The 14,637-nt window shown below is 42.6% G+C and overlaps 1 pseudogene; it reads right to left on the bottom strand.

The window, feature by feature from the left end:
* Positions 1 to 1,519: 1,519 nt before the first annotated feature.
* LOC111952251 (pinopsin-like) lies at positions 1,520 to 11,224 on the bottom strand (annotated as a pseudogene).
* Between the last annotated feature and the right edge of the window lie 3,413 nt (positions 11,225 to 14,637).

The raw sequence follows: 14,637 nt of genomic DNA on the forward strand, positions 1-14,637 counted from the left end.
TGCAACATTCTCCAGCATGACCGGTTTGGCGGTGGGTCAGCTTGATGAGTATATTTTCCCCCGTACTGAAACTGTTTGTGAAATATTCAAAGTGAAATTCTGATATTCTAAATTCTGATGTTCTCCATCGATGTATAGCTTGACTGTAAGTGCGTACCTGACTTACTGATAGGAACATTGATGTAGCATCAATTTCACAACAATTTCTCAGAATTAATTTTTACCTCAACTGACGTTCATTGAAGTTATAAAAAGTAGATGTTAGCTACCAGGTAGAAATAAAGTTGTATAGTATAAATAAGTTATTACAAATAGGAAAGCACTGCCACTACTAGAATCCATGTAGATGTGTCAATCTAAACCTGGAGAGAAATCACTGTCCTATCTTCCTACGTATGAAGATCTAGACATGAACTATTAATGAGGAAGTTCAGCATTTTAGAACATGCTCACATGCTCCTATCACTTCCATTGATTGTGGTGGCTAAAGTTAGCTGAAGTTTGTAGTGGCTGTTTAATGAAAACCAAACCATGGATTACAATTGCCCATAGACTACAAGGGTGATGAACCATTTTACATCAGCTGTAAAATCCTGAAATTCCCCTTTTAAGGTCGGTTGCATTTGAATACTTGTCAAAAGAGGCCAATGGGTTAAGAAACAGAAGCCATAATGTCCTTTTTTTAAACATTCTTTAAAAGCAAGACCTAGGTAGACTTACTGTGTTAAAATAGTACAAGCTGTACATTGTTGGTAAATATATTTCTCAGTGGTATCTTCATAAAACACCCTTATACCATAACTCCTCTGATTTCTAGGTTTAGTTAAGACAGTTGTAACACATAATATAGTAGTTCTGTTCATAACTGGTGGAGTTTTGCATTTTGCATGCTCCCATTGAATGTGTCTAAGACTCATGAGGTTTGTGAGTGACAACATGAGAGACTGATGGGGGAGATAAATAAATATAAAATGGTACATGATGTGAAGATGTAAATTGAAGAGGACACTGCGAATTTAATTGATCCTATTATGGACAAAATATATAGATTGATAAGGAGAAGGTGAAAAATTCACAAATTGAATTGTGTGTTTTGGTGCAGCGGATAGAATAAATAAATAGTTATATTAAAACACTCGATAAGACCAAGCTAAGTCTCTTAATTTATTTCTTACAGCTGATGTTTATAATAATGGTGGTGGTACTGGTTTCATTGCAGTTTAGAGAGTTCACAAGTTATCTAATGCTTATGTGTTCATTCTAGACAACAAGTGAAACGCAAACTCTCTCTCTCGTTGTATTGGTTTCATAACTTTAGCCCTTGATGCCCGGCTGTGAAGTTCTTGACATAGGCTGTTTTCCAAATGGCATCCTATTCCCTATATAGTGCAGTATTTTTGACCAGGGCCCATAGGGTACCATTTGAGACACAGCGCAGCCATAGATGGACCCCAGGCTGTGAAACTTGGCCCAGTGAGTAAGACTCTGTACAGGGTAATAATGAGGTCTCCTAGCCTGTCTATCCAGGGGGGCTGGAGGGCGTGTGAGGGCCTGACAGACCCACTGGTTGGTCCAGGGTGGAGGGCCTACAGAGACAGACCAGGAGTCTTTGATTAACACAGGCAGACACACACACGTGATTAAGAGACAGGGGATGAAGTAAGGCTCTGTCACGCCTGCCTGTAGCTCAACTGATCCGTGTAACAACACTAGAGAGACTGAACCATAGCAGTAGAAAGCCTGTTTATTTTGGTCCACATTTTGGTCTAGGTCCCACAGCACAGCAGGTAACACCTCAGTGTTCATTAACTGCTGAAAATGTGTGACAGCTGTTAACCCACCTGAGAGGCAGCCAGCCAGCCTGGTACCCAAACAAGGACACACTTTATATTACCTGAGAGCCTGGTACCCCTCTTGATTTGACACACACTGAGGGGCACAGCCAAAACTAATGAGGCATAAACACTTTATTGATCTGGCAAAGGGTGAGGATTTTTTGATGTGTAAGGAAGCCAACAATGCTAAGAGTACTATAAGATCTTTAGGTACATATTGTTGTGTAACCCTCTCACCAAAGATTCAGATTGGCATGAGCATAGTGGTGAAAAGACCATCTCAGTAAATTAACTTGTATGATATTGACTCACTAGGGGAAAATGCAAAACGCTAGCGATATTACTAGTAAATATTTCAAGCTTAGACTACTGTTTCTAGAATGTTCTCCCGTGTAATAAGAATGAATGATCAGTTACACAACATACAGAAATAAAAATATATAACCCCTAGGTACTCTTAAACTCAGTATTGCAACTTAACATTGGCGTGCGTTGGACCTCAATGATGATAGAATGAGCACGCACCCCTGAGGGGACCACGTGTTGAGGATCAGCATGGCAGATGTGTTGTTGCCTACCCTTACCACCTGGGTGCGGCCCATCAGGAAGTCCAGGATCCAGTTGCGGAGATGTTTAGTCCCAGGGTCATTCTCATATAGGTGTTCCTTTTGTCCAGGTGGGAAAGGACAGTGTGGAGTGAAATTGAGATTGCGTCATCTGTCGACCTGTTGGGGCGGTAAGCGAATTGGAGTGGGTCTAGGGTTTCCGGGATGATGGTGAGCCATGAGCAGCATTTCAAAGCACTTCATGGGTACAGACTTGAGTGCTATGGGGCGGTATTTTGGAAGGTTACCTTTGCGTTCTTACTCACATCAGCTACGGAGAGTGTGATCACACAGTCGTCCGGAACAGCTGGTGCTCTCAAGCTTTCTTCAGTGTTGCTTGCTTTGAAGCAAGCATAAAAAGCATTTAGCCAGCCCGTCTGGTAGGCTTGCGTTACGCAGCTGGGATTCCCTTTGTGCAGTGGTTCCTCCTTTAAAAGTGTGTCATACTGCGGCACACCTTGCGTGCTGCCGCAGCATTCTGTGGCACGTCATTTAATTGTCAGCCTTTGTTCTGTTACTGCAAGTTATTGCTAGTTTGACCACCAGAGGGCATCTTTGAGAAGCATTTGATAGTATTCCGTATTGGCATTACCAGATGATTTAAAACCTTTTTTGTAATAACATAGTATATAGGATTGATTTAAGAAATTTGGCTTAATATTATGGTGTTTCTATTCAGAGAAAAATGAAAAACAAAACACTCAGGGTTTAAATTAGGATGGAATGGAAATATGGCGCTGTACAACGTGACGGGAGTAGGCTACAGGATTGGAGGATTCTAAATAGTTTGCCTTCATTAGACAACTTTGTTCCAATATTTATGTAAATCAGTAACATTTATTCCCATAGTAATTCGTTATGGATCCATAACTAAATCAACATCTGCATTTTGAAAGAATATTTTTTAGCATTATTAACCAAATGTGTATATTTGTTCATTAGGCTACTGTGCAGTCTACAATACATACTGTAGTTAACATGGGAAAGTGCCTAATTCTTTACAAAAGGGAGAGCAGGCCATGTCTGTACTACAGAATGCAGGGCACACGGGAGATTGGTGTTATTTCAAAGTTGTGATGTCTTCACTATTATTTTACAATGTAGAAAATAGTACAAATAAAAATCCTGGAATGAGTAGATGATTCCAAACTTTTGACTGGTACTTGCTAAATTAATTTGAATAATATTATGGTGTTTCTATTCCATGAAAAACAAAACCCATTCTGTTAGGATGGAATGGAAAATATGGCGATGTACAACATGACGGTTGGGAGTAGGCTATCAGGTTGGAGGATTCTAAATTGTTTGCAATATTTATGTCATCCAGAAAATATACTTCCCTGTTGATATCACATACATTATCCTACATTTCACACATATAGTCCAATTACTGATCTTTAGCATTTGGTGGTCTATATTAACTTCCTACGAGAATAGGCTTTAGGTGAGGCAGATGAACCTGTAGCCATATTACTTCCACATCATCTGACGTGAGATCCTCTCTCAACCTAACAAGAATATGACTCTGGACATACGGTGCACTTGGAAAGTATTCAGAACTCGTGACTTTTTCCACATTTTGTTATGTTACAGACAATTAATTAAATTGTTTTCCCCCATCATCAATCTGCACACAATACCACATAATGACAAAGCAAACACAGGTTTAATTTATTTTTTGCAAATGTATTAAAAATAAAAAATAAAATATGACATTTACATATCACCTTTGGAAGTGATTACAGCATCGAGTCTTCTTGGGTATGACGCTACAAGCTTGGCACACCTGTATTTTGGGAGTTTCTCCCATTCTTTTCTGCAGATCCCCTCAAGCTCTGTCAGGTTGGATAGGGAGTGTCGCTACACAGCTATTTTCAGGTCTCTCCAGAGATGTTTGGTCGGGTTCAAGTCCGGGCTCTGGCTGGGCCACTAAAGGACATTGAGACTTGTCCCAAAGCCACTTCTCCGTTGTCTTGGCTGTTTGTTTATAGCTGTTGTTCTGTTGGAAGGTGAACCGTCGCCCCAGTCTGAGGTCCAGAGCGCTCTGGAGCAGGTTTTCATCAAGGTTCTCTCTGTACTTTGATCCGTTCATCTTTCCCTCGATCCTGACTAGTCTCCCAATCCCTGTCGCTGAAAACATCCCCACAGCATGATGCTGCCACCACCATGCTTCACTATAGGGATGGTGCCAGGTTTCCTCCAGACGTGACACTTTGCATTCAGGCCAAAGGGTTTAATCTTGGTTTCAGACTAGAGAATCTTGTTTCTCATGGTCTGAGAGTCCTTTAGGTGCCTTTTGGCAAACTGCAAGTGGGCTGTCATATGGCATTTACTGAAGAGTGGCTTCCATCTGGCCACTACCATAAACGCCTGATTGGTTGAGTGCTGCAGAGATGGTTGTCCTTCTGGAAGGTTCTCCCATCTCCACAGAGGAACTCTAGAGCTCTGTCAGAGTGACCATAGGGTTCTTGGTCACCCTGACCAAGGCACTTCTCCCCAGATTGTTTTTAACCTTTACTTAACTTTATTTAAAACTAATTGTCAATGACGGCCTAGGAACAGTGGGTTAACTGCCTTGTTCAGGGGCAGAACAACAGATTTTTACCTTGTCAGCTCGGGGATTTGATCTTGCAACCTTTCAGTTACTAGTCCAATGCTCTAACCACTAGGCTACCTGCTGCGGAGTTGAGCTTACCATCTGTCCAGTGGATTGGAGCAGGTCAGTACCGCCCGACTCATCGACCCCTTGGCTGTAGGAGGCATTCAGAACTAAAATTCTCACCGACCCCTGGGTTGAATCAAAGTACTTAGAAAGCACATCTTGTTTTTCTGGCATCTGAAATAGCTGGATAATCTCTTCCCTATGCTGGTTGATGATACATTTGGAACAGACAAATAATTAATGTTAATTTATTAGTTACACCTTATTTTCCTCCTCTTGCATAGACATCATCTCACACCTAGCGCATTTGAGCCCAGACAAAGACACAAATACCACTGGTGTTTTGACTCTAGCACTGTTAGCGTTATCTTGCTCTGTTAACATGATGGCTAACCGCTAACTGTTTTTTTTAGCAGGAATCCGGGACACAAACTTGCAGACCAAGCCGAAAAAGCCAGCTACGTCGAGGAATCCTTAGCTATCAGAACTTCCAATAGTTAAAGATGTTGTTGTTATGATTAAAAACTATTTCAGAAAAACTATTTCAGAAAAACAACAGACCGAGTGTAGACAGTACACTGATCTGTTGCGCGCTCATTCCCATTTTGATAGCACTGAGGAGGCGGTCTTGGCTGATGACTGACGTGGAATTGCAGGGTTGGGACTACTTTGTGTGGCTTGAGGTCTTGCTGAGACTAAATGAAGTGGAATTGTATGGGGACTACTTTATATGGCCTGAGGATGAGGAGGAAGCTATTCTCTCCTCTCCCCCTTGATTGGGCCGGGCCGGGATGTACCCAGACCACTGTGATACTTCTAGGTTCCTATTTCTGTTTCCGGTGGAGTGATGGAGGAGACAAAGGAGAGAGGATTCACAGAGGCAGCACCTTGCTGTGGATGCTGATCCCTCGGCTCCCTGTGCCCACGGTTCTCATCAGGGTCATTGAGTGCATGGTGAGGGTGTCGGTGGCCGGGCCGTGGTGGATGCAGTGTCCACAGGAGAGGACCTCTAGAGTGGCATCACGGAACTACAGGGAGTACAGACAGATGCCAACTGTTTGCAAACCACGTACAAAATGTCTGGTAAAAAACTATGAATAAATTCATACAATCTTCAATACACCAGACAATCCACAAGACATTACTGATAGTAAATCGCTCTGGATAAGAATGTCATCTACTTAATAATGTAAATGTATATCTTAATTGAATTAAGACCACAGGGAACTGATCAGCGGCGCTCAGTGCCATTTGAGACGAGGGAAAAAAAAATTCATGAGCATGGCCTTATTTCTATTACAGCATATTGGAAGACTGTCATTCAGATTCCATTCACCCAGCTCAATGTAACATCAATAGGTTTAGGCAACTACATGAAACCAAAATGTTCCCTATACCCATCATGAGGTTGCTACAACCTAGCCTATGAATGAAAGTTTACAATTGTAGGAGCACACAGGTCGAGAGATTTGAGGTGACAGACAGCGACATTCAATACCGCCTTGCACACTCTTGCCTGAATGTAGATAATATAGTGATATAGTTAAGAAACAGAATCGACGGAATGAATACACCCCTGATCACACGTAAACAGAGTTAACAGCCACGTTGTATTCCTTATCTTCCCTTCACTTGTGGACTTCAATGCACAACAAATCAGCTGTATGTGACCATGCGAAACAACCTTTCCCAGCCAAACCTCTACAAACAGCCTACATCGTTGTCACCATATTAGCTAAAGTAATGCCATAGTCACCATAGCTTGTTAGTAAATCTGCTACAATCATGCAGTAACGTTAGTGTACAGTCAGTAAGCAGTTACACCGGCGTGCACAAGGGGCAATACATTAGTAATACCAAAAGCTTACCTTGACTTGGAAGAGTTCCAGTGTTGTGTTGGAGAGTCATAGCCAGCTAGCTAACATATAATCCCTCTGTTTGAGCAGGGTGTTTCAGTAGGCTAAACTAGCTAGCTGTACCTGCTTGCTAAGTAAGTGAAACTGAAAGTTTCTCTCTTTCTCACTTGCTTCTCCTTCATTTTGAAAGAAATGCATTTGTTAAAAACTGTTTAACTATTGTCCTTCTCTCTTTGAGTCAACTACTCACCTCATTTTATACACTGCCGCGTTAGCTAGCTGTAGCGTATGCTTTCAGTACTAGATTCATTATCTGATCGTTTGATTGGATGGACAACATGTCAGTTCATGCTGGAAGAGCTCTGGAGGACGTCCTCCGGAAGTTGTCATAATTACTGTGTAAGTTTATGGAAGGGGGTGAGAATCATGAGCTTCCTAGGTTTTGTATTGAAGTCAATGTACCCAGAGGAGAACGGAAGCTAGCTGTCTTCCAGCTACACCATGGTGCTACCCTACAGAGTGCTGTTCGGGATAATGTAGACTGTGTTTCAATCAGTTATTTGGTGACGTGATTATATTTAATATAGTTTTATCTAACAATTATAACTTTATAAATGTTTTACCATGTACATTTTTATGAAATTCACTAAGGAAGGTGGTCCTTCCCTTCCTCCTCTGGGGAGCCTCCACTGGAACTGATATATAGCAGTCTCCTTCAATAATCTAGAAACTCAATTGATGTGGCGTGTCCTCACTCTAGTGTTTTTCTGGCACTCCTACACATACCTGCTTGTTACTTAGGAAATAGATTATAGGGTTTTTGACAGGACTGGTCTTGGCAAAGTACATAGGCATGGTAGCCAACAGTGGAGGGATGTGGAGCTCTGGGTCCACCACCACAGACAGGGCTGTGTAGAGTAGACCAGCAGATGAAGGCAGCCCCGATCATGGTCAACACCATCCTCACATCTCGCTTATTCTCCTCCAGGCTGGGACGCCCTCCCTGCAACGCCACAGTACGGTTCAGCTGGGGGAGAAGGAGGAAGGAGAGGAATAGAAAGATGAAAAAGAAGACAACACCCCACGACAGGGTTGTGTTCATTAGGTATCTACCGGAAGAAAACAGACTGAAAAAAGGAGGAACTACATGGAACTGTCCAATAAGAAACACAAATGTTTCATTTTCCACTACAAAAAGTATTCTCCTGGAGCTCCACACTGGAGCTCCTCTTCAGCTGGAAGAAGAGGGAGAGAAACCGGACAGGGCTACCGGACAGGAAACCGGACAGGCATTCACATACTAGTGAGCATACAGTAGAACACAGTTGATTTCCCTCCGGAGGCCCTGAACTACCGAACAAAAACATAAACGCATCATGTAAAGTGTTGGTCCCATCTTTCATGAGCTGAAATAAAAGATCCCAGAAATGTTCCATACGCACAAAAAGCGTATTTCTCTCAAATGTTGTGCACACATTTGTTTACATCCCTTCACCCTCTTAAGCGCCTTGCGGTCCGCATTTGTGGAGTTGCCGTACCAGGCTGTGATGCAGCCCGACAGTATGCTCTCGATGGTGCTCCTGTAGAACACAGTGAGGGCTCTAAGGGACATGGGGACTTGACCTCATCCCCAGCTCAATTGCAACAGCATATAGACAGAGAGAGTTGTGGAGCTGACTGATGGACAATATTTATGTGTACCTTGCTCATGGATGTGAGGACCTTGGTGTAGCAGTAGATGATGTTGGCTACAGGCAGGAGGAAGCACAGCAGTGTGTAGCGGACGAGGTAGCTGTAGTTGCTCCAGGACCTAGAGAGACATAACACATTATAAGCCCTGTTATAAGACATTATACCTGGATGCTTTAAGAAGTGTTACCAACCATGACCTTCAACACATAGCCTACATGCGCTCGTGGCAAACTCTCCTCACTTTCCTCATTCTAATCTACACTGCCTTACCTTTTCAATAAAAGGTCTGAAAAGTACTCAGTGTTACCAACCAGTCCTGCCAGCCAAGGAAGCAGGGTGTCTGGACAAATGTGTTGTTACAAGACATTATAAAGGCTCATGCTTATATAAAGTTACCAAGCCTTTTAATAAAGTGTTACCTTCCTCTTCTCTCCCAGCCCAGGATGGATGTCTGGACGCCCTTGGGGTGGGAGCTCCAGCATGATAAAAGGTTCATACATGCTTATAACAAGTTATATGACATTATAGAGACCTCTCCTACCCAGCCCAGACAGCAGGATGTCTAGACCCCCTCGGGGCCGTAAGAGCTCCAGCCCAGCAGCGGGGCCACAGCCCAGCACAAACAGAACAGCCAGACACCCAGGAGCCCCTGGTAGCTCCGACGTACGTTCATCTTGAAGCCTGCCATGGGCTTACACACCGCGTTGTACCGCTCGTATGCCAGCAGGGTCAACGTGGACATAGACACCAGACCTGAGGAAGAGGAGTGTTCATAAAGTATATCAGAGTAGGAGTGCTGATCTAGGATCAGGTCCAGGTCCTGTTCATGTAATCTTATTCAATATGATCTAAAAGGCAAAAATGATCCTAGATCAGCACTCCTACTCTGAGATGTTTTATGAATATGGCCCTGGATTCACAACCACAAAACTACAAAGATCTGAATAAACCCCCATGAACCTAATTCAACACATTGAGTTAACTCGATCAAATTAAACTTGCATTTTTAAGTCCTGTATATGGGCTTGCCATAATATGGACTTGGTCTTTTACCAAATATGGCTATCTTCTGTATACCACCCCTACCTTGTCACAACACAACTGATCGGCTCAAATCCATTTTAAGAAGGAAAGAAATTCCACAAATTAACTTTTAACAAGGCACACCTGTTAATTGAAATGCAGTCCAGATGACTACCACATGAAGCTGGTTGAGAGAATGCCAGGAGTGTTCAAATCTGTCATCAAGGCAAAGGGTGGCTATTTGAAGAATATCAAATATCAAATATATTTTGATTTGTTTTACACTTTTTTGGTTACTACATGATTCAATGTGTTATTTCATAGTTGTCTTCACTATGATGTAAAAAAAAATAAAAATAAAGAAAAACCCTTGAATGAGTAGGTGTTCTAAAACTTTTGACCAGTAGTGTATATTCAGGCACTGGGTCAATAAAAAAATTATTCATACCCCTTGACTTATTCCAAATGTTTTTGTTACAGCCTGAATTCAAAATGAACAAAATATTTATATCACCTATCTACACACACTACCCCATAATGAAACATGTTTGTAAAACTGGAAAACATGTTTTTAGAAGTTTTTGCACATTTATTGAAAATGAAACACATGAATATCTATTTGACATAAATATTGATTCAGTATTTTGTAGAAGCACCTTTGGCAGAGATTACAGCGGAGTCTTTCTGGGTAAGTCTCTAAGAGTGTTCCACACCTGGATTGTGCAACATTTGCCAACTACTCTTTTCAAAATTCTTCAAGCTCTGTCAAATTGGTTGTTCTTGATAATTGCTAGACAACCATTTTCAGGTCTATAGATTTTCAAGCGGATTAAAGCCAAAACTGTAACTCGGACACAGGAACATTCACTGTCTTCTTGGTAAGCAACTCCAGTGTAGATTTGGACTTGTTTTTTAGATTATTGTCCTGCTGAAAGGTGAAAACCTCTCCCAGTGTCTGATGGAAAGCAGACTGAACCAGGTTTTCCTCTAGGATTATGCCTGTGCTGAGCTCCATTTAGTTAATTTTTTATCCTGAAAAACTCCCTAGTTCTTAACGATTACAAGCATGCCCATAACATGATGCAGCCACCACTATTGCTTGAAAATATGGAGTAGTACTCAGTAATGTGTTATATTGGATTTGCCCCAAACATAACACTTTGTATTCAGGACAAAAAGTGAATTGCTTTGACACATTTTTTGCAGTATTACTTTCGTGCCTTGTTGCACACAGGATGCATGTTTTGAAATATATTACTCTGTACAGGCATATTTATTTCCACTCCGTCATTTAGATTAGTATTGTGGAGTAACTACAATGTTGTTACTGTTTTCGCTTATTACAGCCATTAAACTCTAACTGTTTTAAAGTCACCATTGGCCTCATGGTGAAATCACTCAGCAGTTTCATTCCTCTCCGAGAATTTAGTTAGGAAGGACGCCTGTATCTTTGTAGTGACTGGGTGTATTGATAAACCATCCAAAGTGTAAATAATAACTTCACCATAATCAAAGGGATATTCAATATCTGCTTTAAAAAAATGTACCCATCTACCAATAGGTGCACCTCTTTGTGAGGCAATGGAAAACATCCCTGGTCTTTGTGGTTGAATCTGTGTTTGAAAGTCACTGCTCGAATGAGGGGCCTTTACAGATAATTGTTTGTGTGGGGTACAGAGATGAGATGTGACTTGTTACTTGTTGTTCTTCTCCAGACCATTTCCGGAGACCTTCTCCCTTACCTCACCTCGCTCATCAACTCATCCTTGACCGCTGGCTACGTCCCTTCCGTCTTCAAGAGAGCGAGAGTTGCATCCCTTTATGAACAAACCTACACTCGATCCCTCCGATGTCAACAACTACAGACCAGTATCCCTTCTTTCTTTTCTCTCCAAAACTCTTGAACGTGCCGTCCTTGGCCAGCTCTCCTGCTATCTCTCTCAGAATGACCTTCTTGATCCAAATCAGTCAGGTTTCAAGACTAGTCATTCAACTGAGACTGCTCTTCTCTGTGTCACGGAGGCGCTCCGCACTGCTAAAGCTAACTCTCTCTCCTCTGCTCTCATCCTTCTAGACCTATCGGCTGCCTTTGATACTGTGAACATCATATCCTCCTCTCCACCCTCTCCGAGCTGGCATCTCCGGCGCGGCCACGCTTGATTGCGTCCTACCTGACAGGTCGCTCCTACCAGGTGGCGTGGCGAGAATCTGTCTCCGCACCACGTGCTCTCACCACTGGTGTCCCCCAGGCTCTGTTCTAGGCCCTCTCCTATTCTCGCTATCACCAAAGTCACTTGGCTTCTGTCATATCCTCACATGGTCTCTCCTATCATTGGCTATGCAGACGAGCACAGCCCAATTAATCTTCTCCCTTTCCCCCCTCTGATAACCAGGTGGTGAATCGCATCTCTGCATGTCTGGCAGACATATCAGTGTGGATGACGGATCACCACTCAAGCTGACCTCGGCAGACGGAGCTGCTCTTCCTCCGCGGGGAAGGACTGCCCGTTCCATGATCTCGCCATCACGGTTGACAACTCCCATTGTGTCCTCCTCCCAGAGTGCTAAGAACCTTGGCGTGATCCTGGACACACCCTGTCGTTCTCAACTAACATCAAGGCGGTGACCCGTTCCTGTAGGTTCATGCTCTACAACATTCGCAGAGTACGACCCTGCCTCACGCAGGAAGCGGCGCAGGTCCTAATCCAGGCACTTGTCATCTCCCGTCTGGATTACTGCAACTCGCTGTTGGCTGGGCTCCCTGCCTGTGCCATTAACCCCTACAACTCATCCAGAACGCCGCAGCCCGTCTGGTGTTCAACTTTCCCAAGTTCTCTCACGTCACCCCGGCCGCTCCTCCCGTCTCTCCCACTGGCTTCCAGTTGAAGCTCGCATCCGCTACAAGACCATGGTGCTTGCCTCGGAGCTGTGAGGGGAACGGCACCTCCGTACCTTCAGGCTCTATCAGGCCCTACACCAAACAAGGGCACTGCGTTCATCCACCTCTGGCCTGCTCGCCTCCCTACTCTGAGGAGTACAGTTCCCGCTCAGCCCAGTCAAAACTGTTCGCTGCTCTGGCACCCCAATGGTGAACAAACTCCTCACGGACGCCAGGTCAGCGGAGTCAATCACCACCTTCCGGAGACACCTGAAACCCACCTCTTTAAGGAATACCGGATAGGATAAAGTAATCCTTCTACACCCCCCCCCCTTAAAAGAGTTAGATGCACTATTGTAAAGTGGTTGTTCCACTGGATATCATAAGGTGAATGCACCAATTTGTAAGTCGCTCTGGATAAGAGCGTCTGCTAAATGACTTAAATGTCAAATGTAACATGTAATGTAATGTTAAAACTCTTAATTCTAGGGGGCACTATTTTCACGTCCGGATGAAAAGTGTGCCCAAGGTAACAACTGGCCTGCTACTCAGGCCAGAAGCTAGGATATGCATATAATTGGTAGATTTTGGATAGAAAACACTCAAAAGTTTCAAAACTGTTAAAATTATGTCTGTGAGTATAACATAACTTATTTGGCAGGTAAAACCCCGAGGACAAACCATCCAGGATTTCTTTTTTTGAGTTCACTCTTTTTCAATGTATTTTCTATGTGGATCCTAGATTTCTAAGGCACTTGCTTGCACGTTCCTATCGCTTCCACTAGATGTCAATTCTTTTAGGAATTGGTTGAATGTTTTCCTTTGAGAATGAAGAAGTAGCCATTTCCTAATTGGGTGGATAGCCAAGTGTACTGTTTCGTCCGGTATTGAACACAGTTTAATCCGTCTTAAATTTTATGGATTATTTACGTTTAAAACACCAAAAATTGATTAGGAAAGTTGTTTGAAATGTTTGGATCAAGTTTAACAGGTACTTTGTAGTCATGTTGCGCGAGTTGGAACCGGTGTATTTCTGAGTCAAACGCGCCAAATAAATTGACATTTTGGAGATATAATGACAGAATTGATAGAACAAAATAACCATTTGTGATGTTTAATGGACATATTGGGGTGCCAACAGAAGATCTTCAAAGGTAAGGTATGAATTATATAGTTATTTCTGACTTTTGTGTCGCGCCTGGCGGGTTGAAATGTGATTTTCATGTGTTTGTTTGATGGGGTGCTGTCCTCAGATAATAGCATGGTTTGCTTTCGCTGTAAAGCCTTTTTGAAATCTGACACTGTGGCTGGATTAACAAGAAGTTCATCTTTAAACCGATGTATAACACTCTTATGATTCATGAATGATTATTATGAGTATTTCTGTTTTTGAATTTGGCGCTCTGCTATTTCACTGGGTGTTGTCAAATCAATCCCGTTAACAGGATTGGCGCGTGAAGGGATCACTAAGAAGTTAACCAAAGATTTACTCTTTAACTTATTTAGGCTTGCCATAAGAAAGGGGTTGAATACTTGACTCAAGACATTTCATCTTAAAATGCTTACTTAATAATTCCACTTTGACATTATGGGTTATTGTGTCTAGTCCAGTGACAAAAAAAATCTCAATGTAATTAATTTTAAAATCAGGCTGTAACACAACAAAATGTAGAAAAATTCAAGGGGTGTGAATACTTTCTGAAGGCACAGTAAATTCACATTGAGAATCAACTAGGGGGCATGACATGAAAATAGAGCTCTTGGGCCACACTCCAGTGGTGGGTTTGGTGTCGAAATGAGAATGCATGAGCAGACAAGAACCCCATACCTACTGTAAAATATGGTGGTGGATGATGTTATGGTTGATTTTATGGGGCTAGTTTGCTTCCACTTGTCCTGGGGCCCTAGTTAAAGTCAAAGGCATCATGAACTTTATCCAGTACCAGGATATTTTAGACAAAAACCCAGTTGTGTTACACCCTGATCAGTTTCACCTGTCCTTGTTATTGTCTCCACCCCCTCCAGGTGTCGCTTGTTATCCCTGGTGTATTTATCCCTGTCTCTCTGTGCCAGTTCGTCTTGTATG

This window comes from Salvelinus sp. IW2-2015, linkage group LG26 (assembly GCF_002910315.2).
Source record: "Salvelinus sp. IW2-2015 linkage group LG26, ASM291031v2, whole genome shotgun sequence".
NCBI lineage: Eukaryota > Metazoa > Chordata > Actinopteri > Salmoniformes > Salmonidae > Salvelinus > Salvelinus sp. IW2-2015.